Source organism: Micromys minutus (genome assembly GCF_963924665.1).
Source record: "Micromys minutus genome assembly, chromosome: 19".
In the NCBI taxonomy this organism is placed as follows: domain Eukaryota; kingdom Metazoa; phylum Chordata; class Mammalia; order Rodentia; family Muridae; genus Micromys; species Micromys minutus.
Genome location: NC_137954.1, coordinates 7336668 through 7349939, shown reverse-complemented (window position 1 = coordinate 7349939; position 13272 = coordinate 7336668). Strand labels below are relative to the sequence as shown.

At 45.7% G+C, this 13272-nt stretch overlaps 1 protein-coding gene across 2 annotated transcripts in view; it reads left to right on the top strand.

The window, feature by feature from the left end:
• Window positions 1–10311: 10311 nt before the first annotated feature.
• Window positions 10312–13272, top strand: part of ANKRD44 (ankyrin repeat domain 44) — a gene marked incomplete at its 3' end in the record, with an annotated part of 157860 nt that continues 154899 nt past the window's right edge. For both annotated transcript variants that reach the window (XM_080932857.1, XM_080932856.1), the window contains exon 1: window positions 10312–10392. The remainder of the gene's footprint in view (window positions 10393–13272) is intronic.

The following is a 13272-nucleotide window of genomic DNA, read 5'->3' as shown; positions in this document are numbered from 1 at the left end:
CTGGGAGGTAACCCCAGTATGTTGTTGTTACGGGCTTTAGGAGAAGGACATAGTAAAAGCCCATTTTAGTGATAACTATATCATATGTACTGGTAGCTTTGTGAACAGGAGCAGCACCCAGGAAATGTGTCAAATAGTATAATTAGATAATTAGCCTATTGTCATGGGTGATGGGAACAGTTATTAAGATTTTCTTTATATGACTTTGTATTGTTGCAATAAAAAATTACCTAAGATGTGACTTGGCAAACACAAGACAAAGAGACAGTAGGTAAAGGTTTGATGCCCCTTTCTCATCATTTTTTTTCTGGGTTTGAAACTGCATGATTAAAAAAAAAAAAAAAAAAAAGGCATCTTAGCCCCTAAGTTTTGAGTTGGGGACTAAATATAAAGAAAGATATTAGACATCGGTTGTTGTTGCTGTTTGTTTAGATCATAGCACAAGGAAGGCCTCCTTTGTTGTCCAGACCTGGACTGAGCAAGCGCTACTCAAACCGACAGCACTGGGCTGTGCTTTTGTGGTCACGCTGAGGATGAGTAGCAGGTCCTGCAGAGAGAGGATGTGCTACCTTCAGAGGCCCAGCAACTTCCGGCCTCAGCTGAGCACAGCTCCGCTAGCAACTGTCTTTCCCCAGCATAGAGGTTCACACCTCCACGGCCCTCCTCCACGGCGCTCCTCCACGGCCCTCCTCCACGGCCCTCCTCCACGGCGCTCCTCCACGGCCCTCCTCCACGGCGCTCCTCCACGGCGCTCCTCCACGGCGCTCCTCCACGGCCCTCCTCCACGGCGCTCCTCCACCCCCCTCCCCCACTCCTGACACTGGGCTGGCTACTACAGTGAGTCTTCAATCAACTCCAGCTGAGAAGGCTGCTCATACCACTCCAAAGGCGTGGAGAGCACATCCACCCTTTAGATCTGTAGACTGGTCATGGGGACCCTGATTCCCTGTATAGTTGAGGAATATCTCATCCCCATGAGCTCTCTTCTAAACTGTGTCATCATCTCCTCCCTTGTGCAACGCTTCTCTTAGCTTTTACATGATCTACTACCAGGGCTATTATTTGAAAAAAACAAACAAACAAACCCAAAAATCAACTCTGTATTTTAAGACAGGGTCTCTCATAGCCCCGGCTGGCCTCAAACTTATCTGTGTAGCTCAGGATTACTTTGCGTATGCTGTGAACTTTCTGTTACACGTTAGAGCTCTCGAGGGAAGGGTGATCAATTCCTTATGCTTAGTAAATCACCGTGGCCGGGACTGAGTGTGGTTGTCTGAACGCACTTGAGCAGTGTTTAGAAAACATCCCTTATCAGTAGCTGGGTGGGTAGTAGTTAGAGAAATACAGTAAATGTGGACTGGGTCACTATCTTCGAAGGAAGTCAGATAGGCCTGTCTGCTTGTGTAAGAGTTCCAGTTTCCCATGTCTGATTTCCAGCCCTGCAGGCTCCTCTCTCTTCCTGCTGTCTTATCACTTCCCTTAGGCATCCATCAATGAATGCCCTGGCCGAGATTTGGGCTGGAGAAGCCAAAGACGCTTCCCAGAAGACAACATGGAGGGGAGTCTCAGATTTGGGTTCTTAGCGATGTCCCTGGCCTTGTGGGTAGCAGGGCATCTTCCAATCACTGCAGGCAGAGACTGGTCCAGGCTCCGGATTCGAGAGTGGTCAGGACACCAGGACAGCGGTTTGCACATGTCCTCAGTCTTCTGTCTGTGGAGACAGTGAGAGCTGACCTGTGAAATCTCCCTTCCACACATGCCTGTGGAGATCAAAGAGAAATCCACAGACAAGAAGGACAAGGCTCAAGATAAACTCGTAGTAAGCTTTGGAAAAGGGATGCTTGTGTAAAAATTGGCTTGCTGCTGCTTTCAGAGAATTCAGATTATAAGAGATTTCAGATAAGCTCAGTTTGGAGTTTTCCAGAATCACGAGGGACTTAATTTGACTAGGTCAGCCTGTGTTGTCCAGTGGTGACCCACACCCTCCCCAGTCAGCAAGATTGATTCGCTCCTAAGGACTGGCTTCCGTGTCTAAAATGGTGATCTTGTATCTAATGCAACTCAAATTGCCATATTCATTTTCTCACTTCTGAGGCTGCCACAGCCGTAACTGCTTAAATGGTCGCCATGAGAAAAGCACGCCACGATAATAGGTCATTTTATGTCAAATATTTTTCATAAAGGAGAAATTTAAAACCTATTATCTTTCATGATAAGGGAGAGGGAGGTGTATTAGTTGTTAACAGAAGTCACATTTTAGACCCCACAATTGAAAACTGCTTTGTGTCTCTGAACAAAGACATTTTGCTGAGTGTTCTGTAACTCTTGAAGCCATCTTTAAGGTCTCTCCCTCCCCTCCCCCTCCCCCACACCCCCCTTCCCTTCCTCCACCCCACTCCTCCCCCTCCCCCACTCCTACCCCCAAAACTTCCAAAATGGCTCGCATTGATTGACATGACTCAGTCACCACTTTTGACATGTGATTTAATATGCTGTCATGTACAGTTGTAGAAAGGATGTAAGCAAAACAGGAAACAAAGCCTCTAAACAAATTTGTGAAACAGGAACTTAAAGAACCATTCACTGTTGTTCTTTTCGTTTCACCGAGAATATGCTGATTTTAAATATTCTGTACATACTGTTCTCTTGCTCTTACTTAAATAGGCTTTAAAAAATTACATTTGTTTAGGTGTGCTCACACCCATTTGCACAAGTGTGCTGGGTGTATACACAACAGTCAGGGGATAACTCAGGGCAGCTCTCCCCTTCCTGCGAGGCTCCAGGGCTGAACTCAGAGCATCAGACTTCTTGGCAAGTGCCTTGATCTGTGGAGCCATCTCGTTGGTCCCAGTTCTCTTTGAAAGTTCTCTCTCCAATTCTCTCTCTGTTTAATTAACTTAGTCAAGGTTTAGATTAGATCTCCAGCCATTTGAAACTAGACAGAGTTAAAAAAAAAAAAAGATTTGAGTAGTTGGCAGCAGATCCTGGTGAAAATATGGTACTTGGCAGAGCGTTTCTGCCTTGTTTTGTTTTCCTTGTCTCTTTATGGATATGGCCTATTTTTGAAATGTTATGATTCCAATTCAGTGCTCGAGTGTCAAGGCTGACAAAACAGAGCCTACATGTGCAGAGGTTCTGTGTGTGTGTGGGGGGGGGCATGGGATGGGAGTGTTCCGGAGCTAAAGGAAGTAACCCCGATTTCACCTGGAAACATTCGTGTCCCGGGGCAGGAACTCTGGGCTATATATAAAGAGAGAAGGAGAGTCTCCAAGATAAGGAGCCAAACTTGCGTCCAGGAACAGAGCAGGCATTAAAGAGTTGAAAACAGTGTCCCTAGTAGGTCATACTTGGGGAACCTGTCACAAGGACGACCAGGAAGCACCTTCCTGCAGTAGCTTGAATTGTGACAGTTGTCTTCCTACTGGGTCTTCTCCTCCAGAGCACATGCTTGCGAAAGCTCCATGCCTTTCTCTTACTCAAGACCCGAGTTCCCATTTGTCCACAGATTAGGTTAAAGCTCCTTTTGCTGTCTTGGTGTTTCTTTGAGAGCTCTACTCTCAGTCCATCCCCCATATACCACCTTACCGCCCGTGTTCTCTGTCTTTCTGATGACACACATCCACAAAAGGCCCCCTTGCTCCATTTTGTTTTCTAACTTTGTGTTTTAGTTTTGGCCTTTAAAGAGCAGTCATGTCAGGCTTGGGGGTAGTGGGCGTAAGCCTTTATTTAATCCCAGCATTCGGGAGGCAGAGGTGGGCAGATCTCCGTGAGTTTGAGACCAGCCTGATCTACAGAAGTAGTTCTAGGATAGCTAAGGCTATACAAAGAAAGCTCGTCTATCCCCACCCCCACAAAAAAGAGTAGTTCTACCAGAAATGAAATTTGTATGTACGTCTGTGCATAGCTACTATGTGATATGACATCCACACCTCATAGAAACTATGTCCTTAATTTGGTAGAGCTTTTCAGGCTACTAGGTATTTAATATTTGAGCACAATGGTTCACACCCATAATCCTAGTGTGTAAGAGTTTTATTGAGATATGTAGGCCAGCCTGGGTTACATTCTAAGTTCTAGACCAGCCTGAGTTGTATGTAGCAAGACCTTGTCTAAAAAAGCAGATGAATACCCCAAGCAAAAACAAAAGTAAAACCAGGACTGGAGTGTGTGGAGACTGAGGCTGAACTGAACGGAGGTTATATCGCGGCTGTAACCTCATCTCAAGCCTCGACTGTGTAGCCTTGAGAGAAGGCTCGGGCTGGGCAGTTGGGAGAATGTGAACCTTTCAGCTCAGTTCTCTCTAGCAGGCAATCCGTTTGCCCCCACGCAGATCCAAACAGGGAGGTTGTTTCCTTTGTGACCAAGAGATCACCGGAGAAGGCTGAAGCATACATGTGTTTGCTAACCTTCAGTAGTAAGACCAGTTCCCGATCCCACCAAGCAGACAAAAACACAGCACATTTAAAACTCAGCATGTGTTGACTCTAAGAATGGCCCTCGTAGGACATTTTCCAGCATGCATATAATGCTCTTGGCTCATAGTTATCTGTGCATCATGACACAGCTTGAGCAAAGAGAGATGATGTATTATTTTAGCAAGTTTCTATTATTTGGCTTTGTGAGTTAGGTTTCATACCGAAGAGCTGTGTGATATTCTTGAGGTTTTTCAGTGCAATTAAGATGAGTTCAGGCTGTTGGATTTCTGTCCTCTCCTAGCAGAAGCACCCCTTCTCCCTCAGAGGTGCTCTATGGTTGTATTATTTTACATAATAATAATAATAATAATAATAATGTATCATAATAATATATAGTTATATTAATACATTATATCTCATGTGAAACATATAGTGTATTAACAATATAATAATACTATAAATAAACATGTATAATAAAATTCTAATTATCATTGTGTGTTCACATGTGTATAGAGATCAGAGGGCAGCTTTTGGTCATGGATTTCAGGGTCCAGACTCACACTCAGGTCTTCTGGCTTGCCTGGCAAGCCTTTTTATCTGCTCAACCATCTCACTAGCTCTTACTCTTTAAAGGAAACCTTCCAAGATCCTTTATTCATCCGGTTTGTAGGATGGACATAAGGAAACTCACCTGTAAAGATGTTTGAGCTTTTTACTTCTAGGTCAGAAGGGATCCTTGATTTCACGGCAGGAACACTAGGCATCTGGCCTTTATGGGGTCGGAGACTATTACACAGTTCGTTGAGTGTGACTTGTAAAATGGTTACTATTGGCTCATCTTATAGACGAGGTGACTCTGCTTAGGAGAGTCCAGTCAACCAGCTTTACAGCAGTGGCCTCCCTACTGTGGTAAAAGAGCAATTATTGGTCAGGAGACTCAGTATTGCCTCAGGTTTCAGTTTAACTGATCTGTGGTTTCATCACTTCTTGCCTAACCTCTCCTTTCATGTCTTTCAGTAGCGAGTAGCAAAGTTGACATATCTGGACTTCATTTTATCTTGTGCTCTCTGCCCTCTGGGGAAGATGAGTGTCTGAAAAGAGCAGAGGTGACTGTTCCTCAGCTTGGTAACTGGTCCTTAGAAGTCACTGCTGAGCCGCTGCCTCTGTGTTGTTTCCATTTTGAAAATGGAATAATTTTAGCTATTAATTTTACCCAGTTTCTGATGAGTTCACTTCATTTTTCATTTTATTTAAGTAGAGGGATTCTTACTATAACTTGGGATTTTATGCCTTTTCATTTTCTTTTTGGTAAATAACTGGACAATATTATAAACATTGACTTTGTAACATGTGCCATAGAAACCCTTTCTCTTTCTATTCCCTCTCTTCCTGTGTGGTTCATTGTGTATAGGTTCACATTTATGTGTGTGTGTGCCTATGTGTGTATGTGCATGTGTGTGTGTGTGTGTGTGTATGTGCGCACGCGTGCGCGCGCGTGCGAATGCGAGTGTGTAGGCATAGGCTGGAGGATGATGTTGATATCATTCCTCAAGCACTGCCCACCCCTCTCTTTTCTTAAGACAGGGTCTTAGAACTTGCTGAGCAGACTAGGCAGGCTGACCCCTGGTCCCCAGCCCTGGGGTGACAATGCTGTCTCATCAGGCCTTGCTTTTTTTTCTTTGTCGAATGTGGGTTCCGATGCCTGAAATGGTTATTTTACTGAGTCCCAGCCTTTACTGTCTGATTAAGAGATGGGTACTTGCTGTTTCCCACGCTGATCTGAAACTCACGATCTTCTCCCTCTGCCTCCCCAGATGACAGAAATACCAGGATTTCCAGTGTGAGCCACCACACCCAGCTAGGAGACCTTTTCAAACACCGCCTCACTCCCTAATTAAAACTTAGGCCTATGAGGACCGAGTGCGTTCTGTCTGGGCCTTATGGTACTTAGGGAGACAGTTTTGATTTTCACGGTCATCTTTTTGTGAAGATAAAGGGTGACGTGTGGTCTACAGTCGGGAAGCACTCAGCACCACCCTTGCTACACGTGGGGTTTAAGTGATGCCGTTTGAGCCTTTTCTTTCTTTTATTTTACCCCTTTTGGGTGTGAACATGGTGTTTTCTGTGTGTCTCTGTGCGTGTCTCCTTCTCACTTAGAGCTTTCTTAAAGCCGAAGCAGACCCTTTAATTCCCCTTCCCCCCTTAACTATGCCACCTGTACATTAATAGAACAAATTACTATCTTGCGCCCCCTAGTGGAATTGTAACCTTACTTCATATTTGAGAATAATGTCTCACAGGTCTGAAAATGAAGTTTCCTTCCTTTCTTCCTTCCTTCCTTCTTTTTTTTTTTTTTTTCCTGACAAAGAACAGTGCTACTGTACCAGGCTGAAAGGTCTGTGAGAAGGAAAGCATCTTTCTGCTGAGTATTATTATTGTTATTGTTATTATTATTATTATTATTATTGTGTTTGCTACAGGACTCACAATGGCCACCAAATACAAGGAGCCTTCTGCTCTGCTCTGCTCCGCTGTCCTTACAGACCAAGTGTCATCAGCCAGGTGACCAGTCACCTCAAATGTGCCTGTTCTCCCAGGAAAGATGGGAATGGATGGAAATGGGGGACAAGTCCCATCCAAATACCCACTCCCCATCCCCCACTTATGCTGGAAGCCAGGCTGGGAGCTACCCAGCTCCCTTCTGTGTTGCTCAGAGGATGTGCAAACACTCACGGCACGTGCAAGCATTGCCGGATGTGGCTGCTCAGGTGCACAGGAAATTCTAGCAATGGAGGCGAAGTGACAGATGGAGGACTCCCTGTTCTCTGTTACTGGCTTTTTATTGCTCCCACAATTTTGACTCTTGTTCTGAGAGTGTGTACACTGAGTCCTGCACTGCACAGCCGTACAGTGCCTGTATTTGTGCTAAGATATTTGGAGTGTTTAAAAGAATACAGTAGTGTCTCCTTATCTGCGGGGTATGTATTCCTAGAATCCCAGTGAGGGCCTGAAACCACAGACTGCACCACACCCACCGTGTACAGTGCTTCCTTTTAATCATGTGTGTACACCTCCTCCTGATGACATTTGATCTATAGATGAATAGAAATGATCAGTAATCAAAGCGATTATGCTGTAACAAAATGGCCATCACCGCTACTGTTATGTTTTGGGGACGTTGATAAATAAGGGACACTTGGACATAACAACAGGTGATCTGATAGCTGAAGTGGCATCTGAGACTCATGGGCAGGATAGAGCAAGATAGCACAACATTTCATGATGCTTTTTAGAATGGTGTATAATGTAAAAATGAAAATAGTTTATTCCTGGAATTTTCCATTTAATATCTCTGAGCTGAAGTAGACTGAAGCTATGTGGAGCAAACTGTGGTTGGGGGAGACCCATGGAACTGTGTACACCAAGGCTTAAGACACGGCTGTGTGCAGGTGAAGAGTCCCTTTGAAGGCTCAGCATCACTAACACCAAAACTGGGAATGTTATAATGACCAGTGAGTAGCAGAATGTAACTCTCCAATACATATGGAGAAAATACCGTAATTAGAATAATCACGAAGGTAAACGTTTACCTGAGGTTGAATTCCCAATGAATAGAACTCCCTGAGTGTTTCCAGACTCTTTGGGGAGGGAAAGTGAGGGAGAGAAAGAAACAAGAGGCCCCTAAGTATGTAAAAGAACACAGCTTCCCTGAGAGTCACTGCAAACGTGCAGCTTTCATACAATCAAAGCGTCTGTTCATGAAGTTCTGCTCTGGAGCTGGTTAACAGATCTGCACCTTGGATTCACATGTGTGATGATCATGGGGAAATCTATACAGCATAATAGACTAGACATGTCTGTCTGGCATGGTCTCTGGAGAACAGGAGCGTTTGCAGGAAGTGGGAGGGGTCTGTAAGTGAATGAACACATGTCTCCATGCATACATGTCCAATGTATGTGCACAGTGCAGAGCATATATGTGCGGTTGTGGGTATGTGGCTGTGTTTGTGAGAAGGTAACATTGGTGGACATACAAAGGCTCACCCCCCTCCGTGGAAGCCAGGACATCTTGCGTCTGACTGTGGTACGAAGCAGCTCTGAGCTAAGTGGGGCCTTTGGGAAGCTCCTCCATGTGCTTAGACACTGCTCTGGCACCCTTCCCTGGCAGCTGCGTCAGGGAACCTCTCTTTGGGAACATTCCAGCCATTGCTCAGGAGGCTTGCCTCGCCTGAGGAGCTGGAGGGCTTAATGGATCCTACGGAGCGGCTACATTCCTTGTGCTCACGAGTGAGAGGCCCTGCGTGGATCACCGTGTTCTTCTTCAGTGACTGACCATTGCTGGTCTCACCTCAGACTGTCAGCTGTCATGTGACCTCTGCTGATTTAACACTACAACCTGCCAGACTCTGCCTCTACATGTTGTCTTATGGCTGTTGGTCTCCCCCCCCCCCCATCAAGGTTAATTTAGGCAGAAACTCACCCAAAAGCATTTTGCTAAGAGCTCAGCAGTCAGAGCAGTGTGAAGAGATTGGTAGGATTCAGCCGGGGCTTGGTTAGCAGGTAGAAAGCAGGCATGGGCTGGATCTCTTTGTAGAACACCTGAGGTTAGTGTTTGCTTCTAACTCCAAAGAGTCTGGATGCACAGTCCCCTCTCTAGATGAACTTAGACTCCCCAGGAAAGATATTTAGGGGTCTTATTTTAATGGGCCTCTCGGATGATTCTTATGCTGAGTCAAACTTGGGGTACTGCCATCATCCAGCTGTCTGATGGGACCGAAACATTTACAAAAGTTGTAAGCAGATACGTATATGTAGTTGCCAAGATTTAAAGTGTATGGGGGGAAGACCCAATATTCCATATTGACACCATTAACCATTTATTTTTAATGATGACATTATTTGTGTAGAGTTGAATGGTCACATAAATTTTTTTCATTGTGCCTTTTGGCCCTATTAATTACCCCATAAGGGTGTGTGGCCCGTGGGGACTATACTTAGTCTCAGACTCCACGAGGGAAATGGTCGTTAGTGGGCAACTGGGAAGTGGGGGAGATGGCTGTGGAGATCTTTCACGTGTCAGCTCCTGAACCTAGCACTTTCCCCAGCCATCCCTCGCTCCAGCGATGGTTTCTGGAAGGTCCTCTGCACACCCACCGTGTACACCTTCTCTTTAGGACGGACTGCCCTTCCTTCCCCATCTGTAAACCACACTCGGTCACTGAGGTGCCTTCCTCCAAGCTCTTTGGACAGCCTGTCCTTACCTTCCTCTTACCCCACAGAGCTCACCGCCCTTGCTGTTGGGCCACACTTCATAGTTCCTTCTGGGTAATGGGTTCTTCTCTGCTCTCTCCACCCCCGTTCTCTAACTAGCCCTTGTTATAACTGATTCTAAACCAGCAGTTGTGTAATCACTGTAAACAACCAGTGCCCACTGGCTAAAACTATGGCCGAATTTGGTGACAATTGCAAGGTGTTTTGAAGATTTTTAGCCTTGTCTCGGTGTGAGGGCAATCTGCATCCCTCTCAAAGCTGGACGTTTGCTTGGAAGAGGACCAGTCTTCTGTCAGGGTACAGGAGCATCTGAGGTCCTCTGCTAGGACCTCCCAACGGCTCTCAGAGGCGGCCTCCAGTAACTCGGACATTTGAATCGGCAGTGACAAGGTTTAGTTCTCTATAGGGTCTGAATATACAAACCTTGTGTTTGGCCATATTATCGACAGGGTCTTTAAGGTCTATCTCAGACACGTTGTGAGTGCAGGCTGGAATTTTACTTCTGCTCATTGGTAATTCTTGGATAAACTTCGAGGGGACAAACATCTTTCTTGCTACCTGCATGCAGACACAGGTGCATACATTAGTAATGGTCCTAATACTCAGTTTCTTGGTTTTGCAGCCACCACTGGTCCAGGCAATCTTCAGTGGCGACCCAGAGGAGATTCGTACGCTCATCCATAAAACTGAAGATGTGAACGCACTGGTGAGAGGCTGTGCTTGTTGTCTAGGTCTTCTTCTGGGGCAAGCGAGGCCTCCTGACATTTTCCGTACTGTGGACCCCTGTAGAAAACTGTGAGAGCTCTGGGCTGCTTTTTAGACGATTGTCTCAGAAAACCCATAGAGTCGAAACTCTAGGGTTATAATAAATCAATTATATTGAAATATAGTTGTAAAAAAGTTTTAAAGATCAAGGGGCTGAAGATGTCACTTCTGGGGAGAGGGCTTGCCTAACACACACAAGGCCTGAGTTAGACCCACAACAGTGCAAATCAGAGAAGAAAACAAAAAAAAAAAAACAATCAAATTTAGGATACAGTAATCTGTGTGCTTACAAAAATTGACCTTATTCTAATCAACCCATAAATTAAAGCATTACACAGTATTTCAAGGAACCAGGTAAGCACTTTTCTGGCCCCAAACTCTATCTCTGTGAACATTTATACAGTTAGAATGACCGTTCTGCCCTGGAGTTCCACGTAGGGTCTCACGTTTTCCCTGTCATTCACACCCATTCATCACAGAGAAAGCAAAACACTGCAAGTGGGAGCTAGAAGGGGAAAACCACGTTATATCCTGTCCACACACCCATTAAGATACAGCGGCAGAGCTGGTAGTGAGCACAGTGTAAGAGTGCCCAGCATTGCATTCTGAGTGACCTGCTGCCCCCTCTTACACAGCTGTGGTGGCATCTCCTGGTGACAGCGTCAGAGGGCTGCCACTACTCCTGTGGTTTGCTTTGTATATCCACAAAGAAAGGATGCTGGTCCCTATGAAGAAGGCAATGGTAGCGGAGCTGCACCATTTTTCCTTTCCCACGTCATCTACCTTGGCTCCCTAGTGAAGTTTGGCAACCTGTGCCTGTGGGCCACCAGATATGAAAGACTTTTGTTCAGTGATTGGAGAGGTGAGGAGAGTGACTTTCTTTTTGACACGAATGGTCGATAGGGAGGTGAAAAGATTGTTGATGGGCAGTTTTGTTGAAGTGTGGCCGTCCATCTTGCAGACATCGTCTCTGCAGCTCTCACACTGACTTGCTGAGCCCAGGGGATGGACAGAGCCAGGCTCACCCCGACTGCCCTTTGTAGGAAAAGCTTGTTGGTTCTTGCTCTAGGGAGTCCATGACCCTGGGATGAACCACTGAACTTAGCAACTGTTACCCCCGCCATCTTTGAAGTTGTTTAAACCTCATGTGCTCGTGGGCATCTTGCAGCCTTTTCTGAGAAGAGGCTCAGAGTATTCCACTGGTTTCCTAAAAGGACCCACGGCACATCCATCAAAAGATCTACACAAATGCTGCCTCTGGAAAGTTTTCAAACAGATCAGTCACCAAAGGTGACAAGCATTGGTCGAGAAGTGACCCTTTTGACAGTTTCTTAGAGTTAGGCTGAACAAGCAATTAGGAGCAAAGGCATGCAGCTAATCCACTTAACACAATCTGATTATCAAATTACTCAGGTCCCTTAGGGAGAAGAGTCCTCTTTACAGTTTAGTGTTCAGCAGAAAAGACAGGGAGAGTCAAGTCTATCTTCAGTGTAAGCAGATCTTTGCCCTGGGGCGATAACCCAACTCTGTGGAGGTATCTCTCTCTCAGGTCTGCTGATTGGTGGCTCTCTTCCAAGACGGTCCTCTGGAGTAGCCTTTGTAGCCTTTGTTCTGAGGCTGTCCGGATTGGTGTGGCTTTCTGAAAAGCCTTTTGGCAGCTTCTCCTCAGCTGACAGTAAGAACAACAGGGCACTGTTTTGAGATGTATTTTTGCAAGGTAAACAGGGATGAAGTCAGAGACAGAGGACTTGCAGAGGCATCTGGGCATTGGTCCAGAGCCTGTGGGGTGTGACCAGGAGGCTATGAAGCAAGTTCACTGTCAGGAGCTTTGACATCAGAGGAATTTGCCCAAACTATTTGGTGGCTATGGGCCAAGCCCTGGCAAGCCTAAGGCAAGGTTCCTACCTTTTCCTAATCGGCGCAAACAAATAGAACTTTAAATCATCTACACCTTGGGAAATTGTACTGACCTTTGAATAGCCTCTGTTTCCTTTTGGATAAGCAACAACCCATTGCTGATTGGTGCAAATGAAATGAACTGTGAACAGCTATGTCTCCGAGTTAGCCAGGCTTAGCTCTGTAGCACATAGATGGCTAATGACTGAAGTCCGGAGCTTAGGTCTCTCAGCAACACATGAGAAGAATGTCCCCTTTTTATGTGGCATCTGAGGTATGAATGTGAGGTCTTATAGTCTCACTGTAAGGGTCACCTACAGTCAGGCTGAAGAAGGAACAATAAACCCAGAGGGAGAGCAGGAGAAGGATTTCCTGGGTCCGTGTGGAAGTGTGTAATCACTTCTGTTCACCCTTCATCTAGGTGACCTATCATATAGTCACACCTAACCCTGGGGGCGGGGGCAGTCATCACTGCACCGCTGCACCCCTGAAAAGTCGGCACGGTCAACTTTGGTCTTACGGGCTACCAGGGAGTTAAAGTGACTTCACTGAGTTGTGTTAAATCAAGTCACAGATAAGGGATTAAGGGAGTGTCTAGGGTAGTATTTGTATTTATTAGAATATCTGTGACTTTCACACACACTGTTTTTCTTCACTGTTTCCCTCTTGAAAGCTCTTCTTGTCATTTCCTATCCCAGCATGCACAGTATGTTAGCCAACCCACTGCCGCTGAGAAAACCAGCCTGAGGAAACAGGGCTCACTTAGCTCACGGTTTTGGGGGTCCATCTACAGTCAGCTGCCCCACTGTCTTTAGGCTTCATGGAGGAAGAATGTTGCAGAAGAGAGTTACTCACTCCCTGGCAACCAAGAGGGAGAGGGATATACTGATAACGTTTCATTTATTGGTAAATTGTTATATCAGCT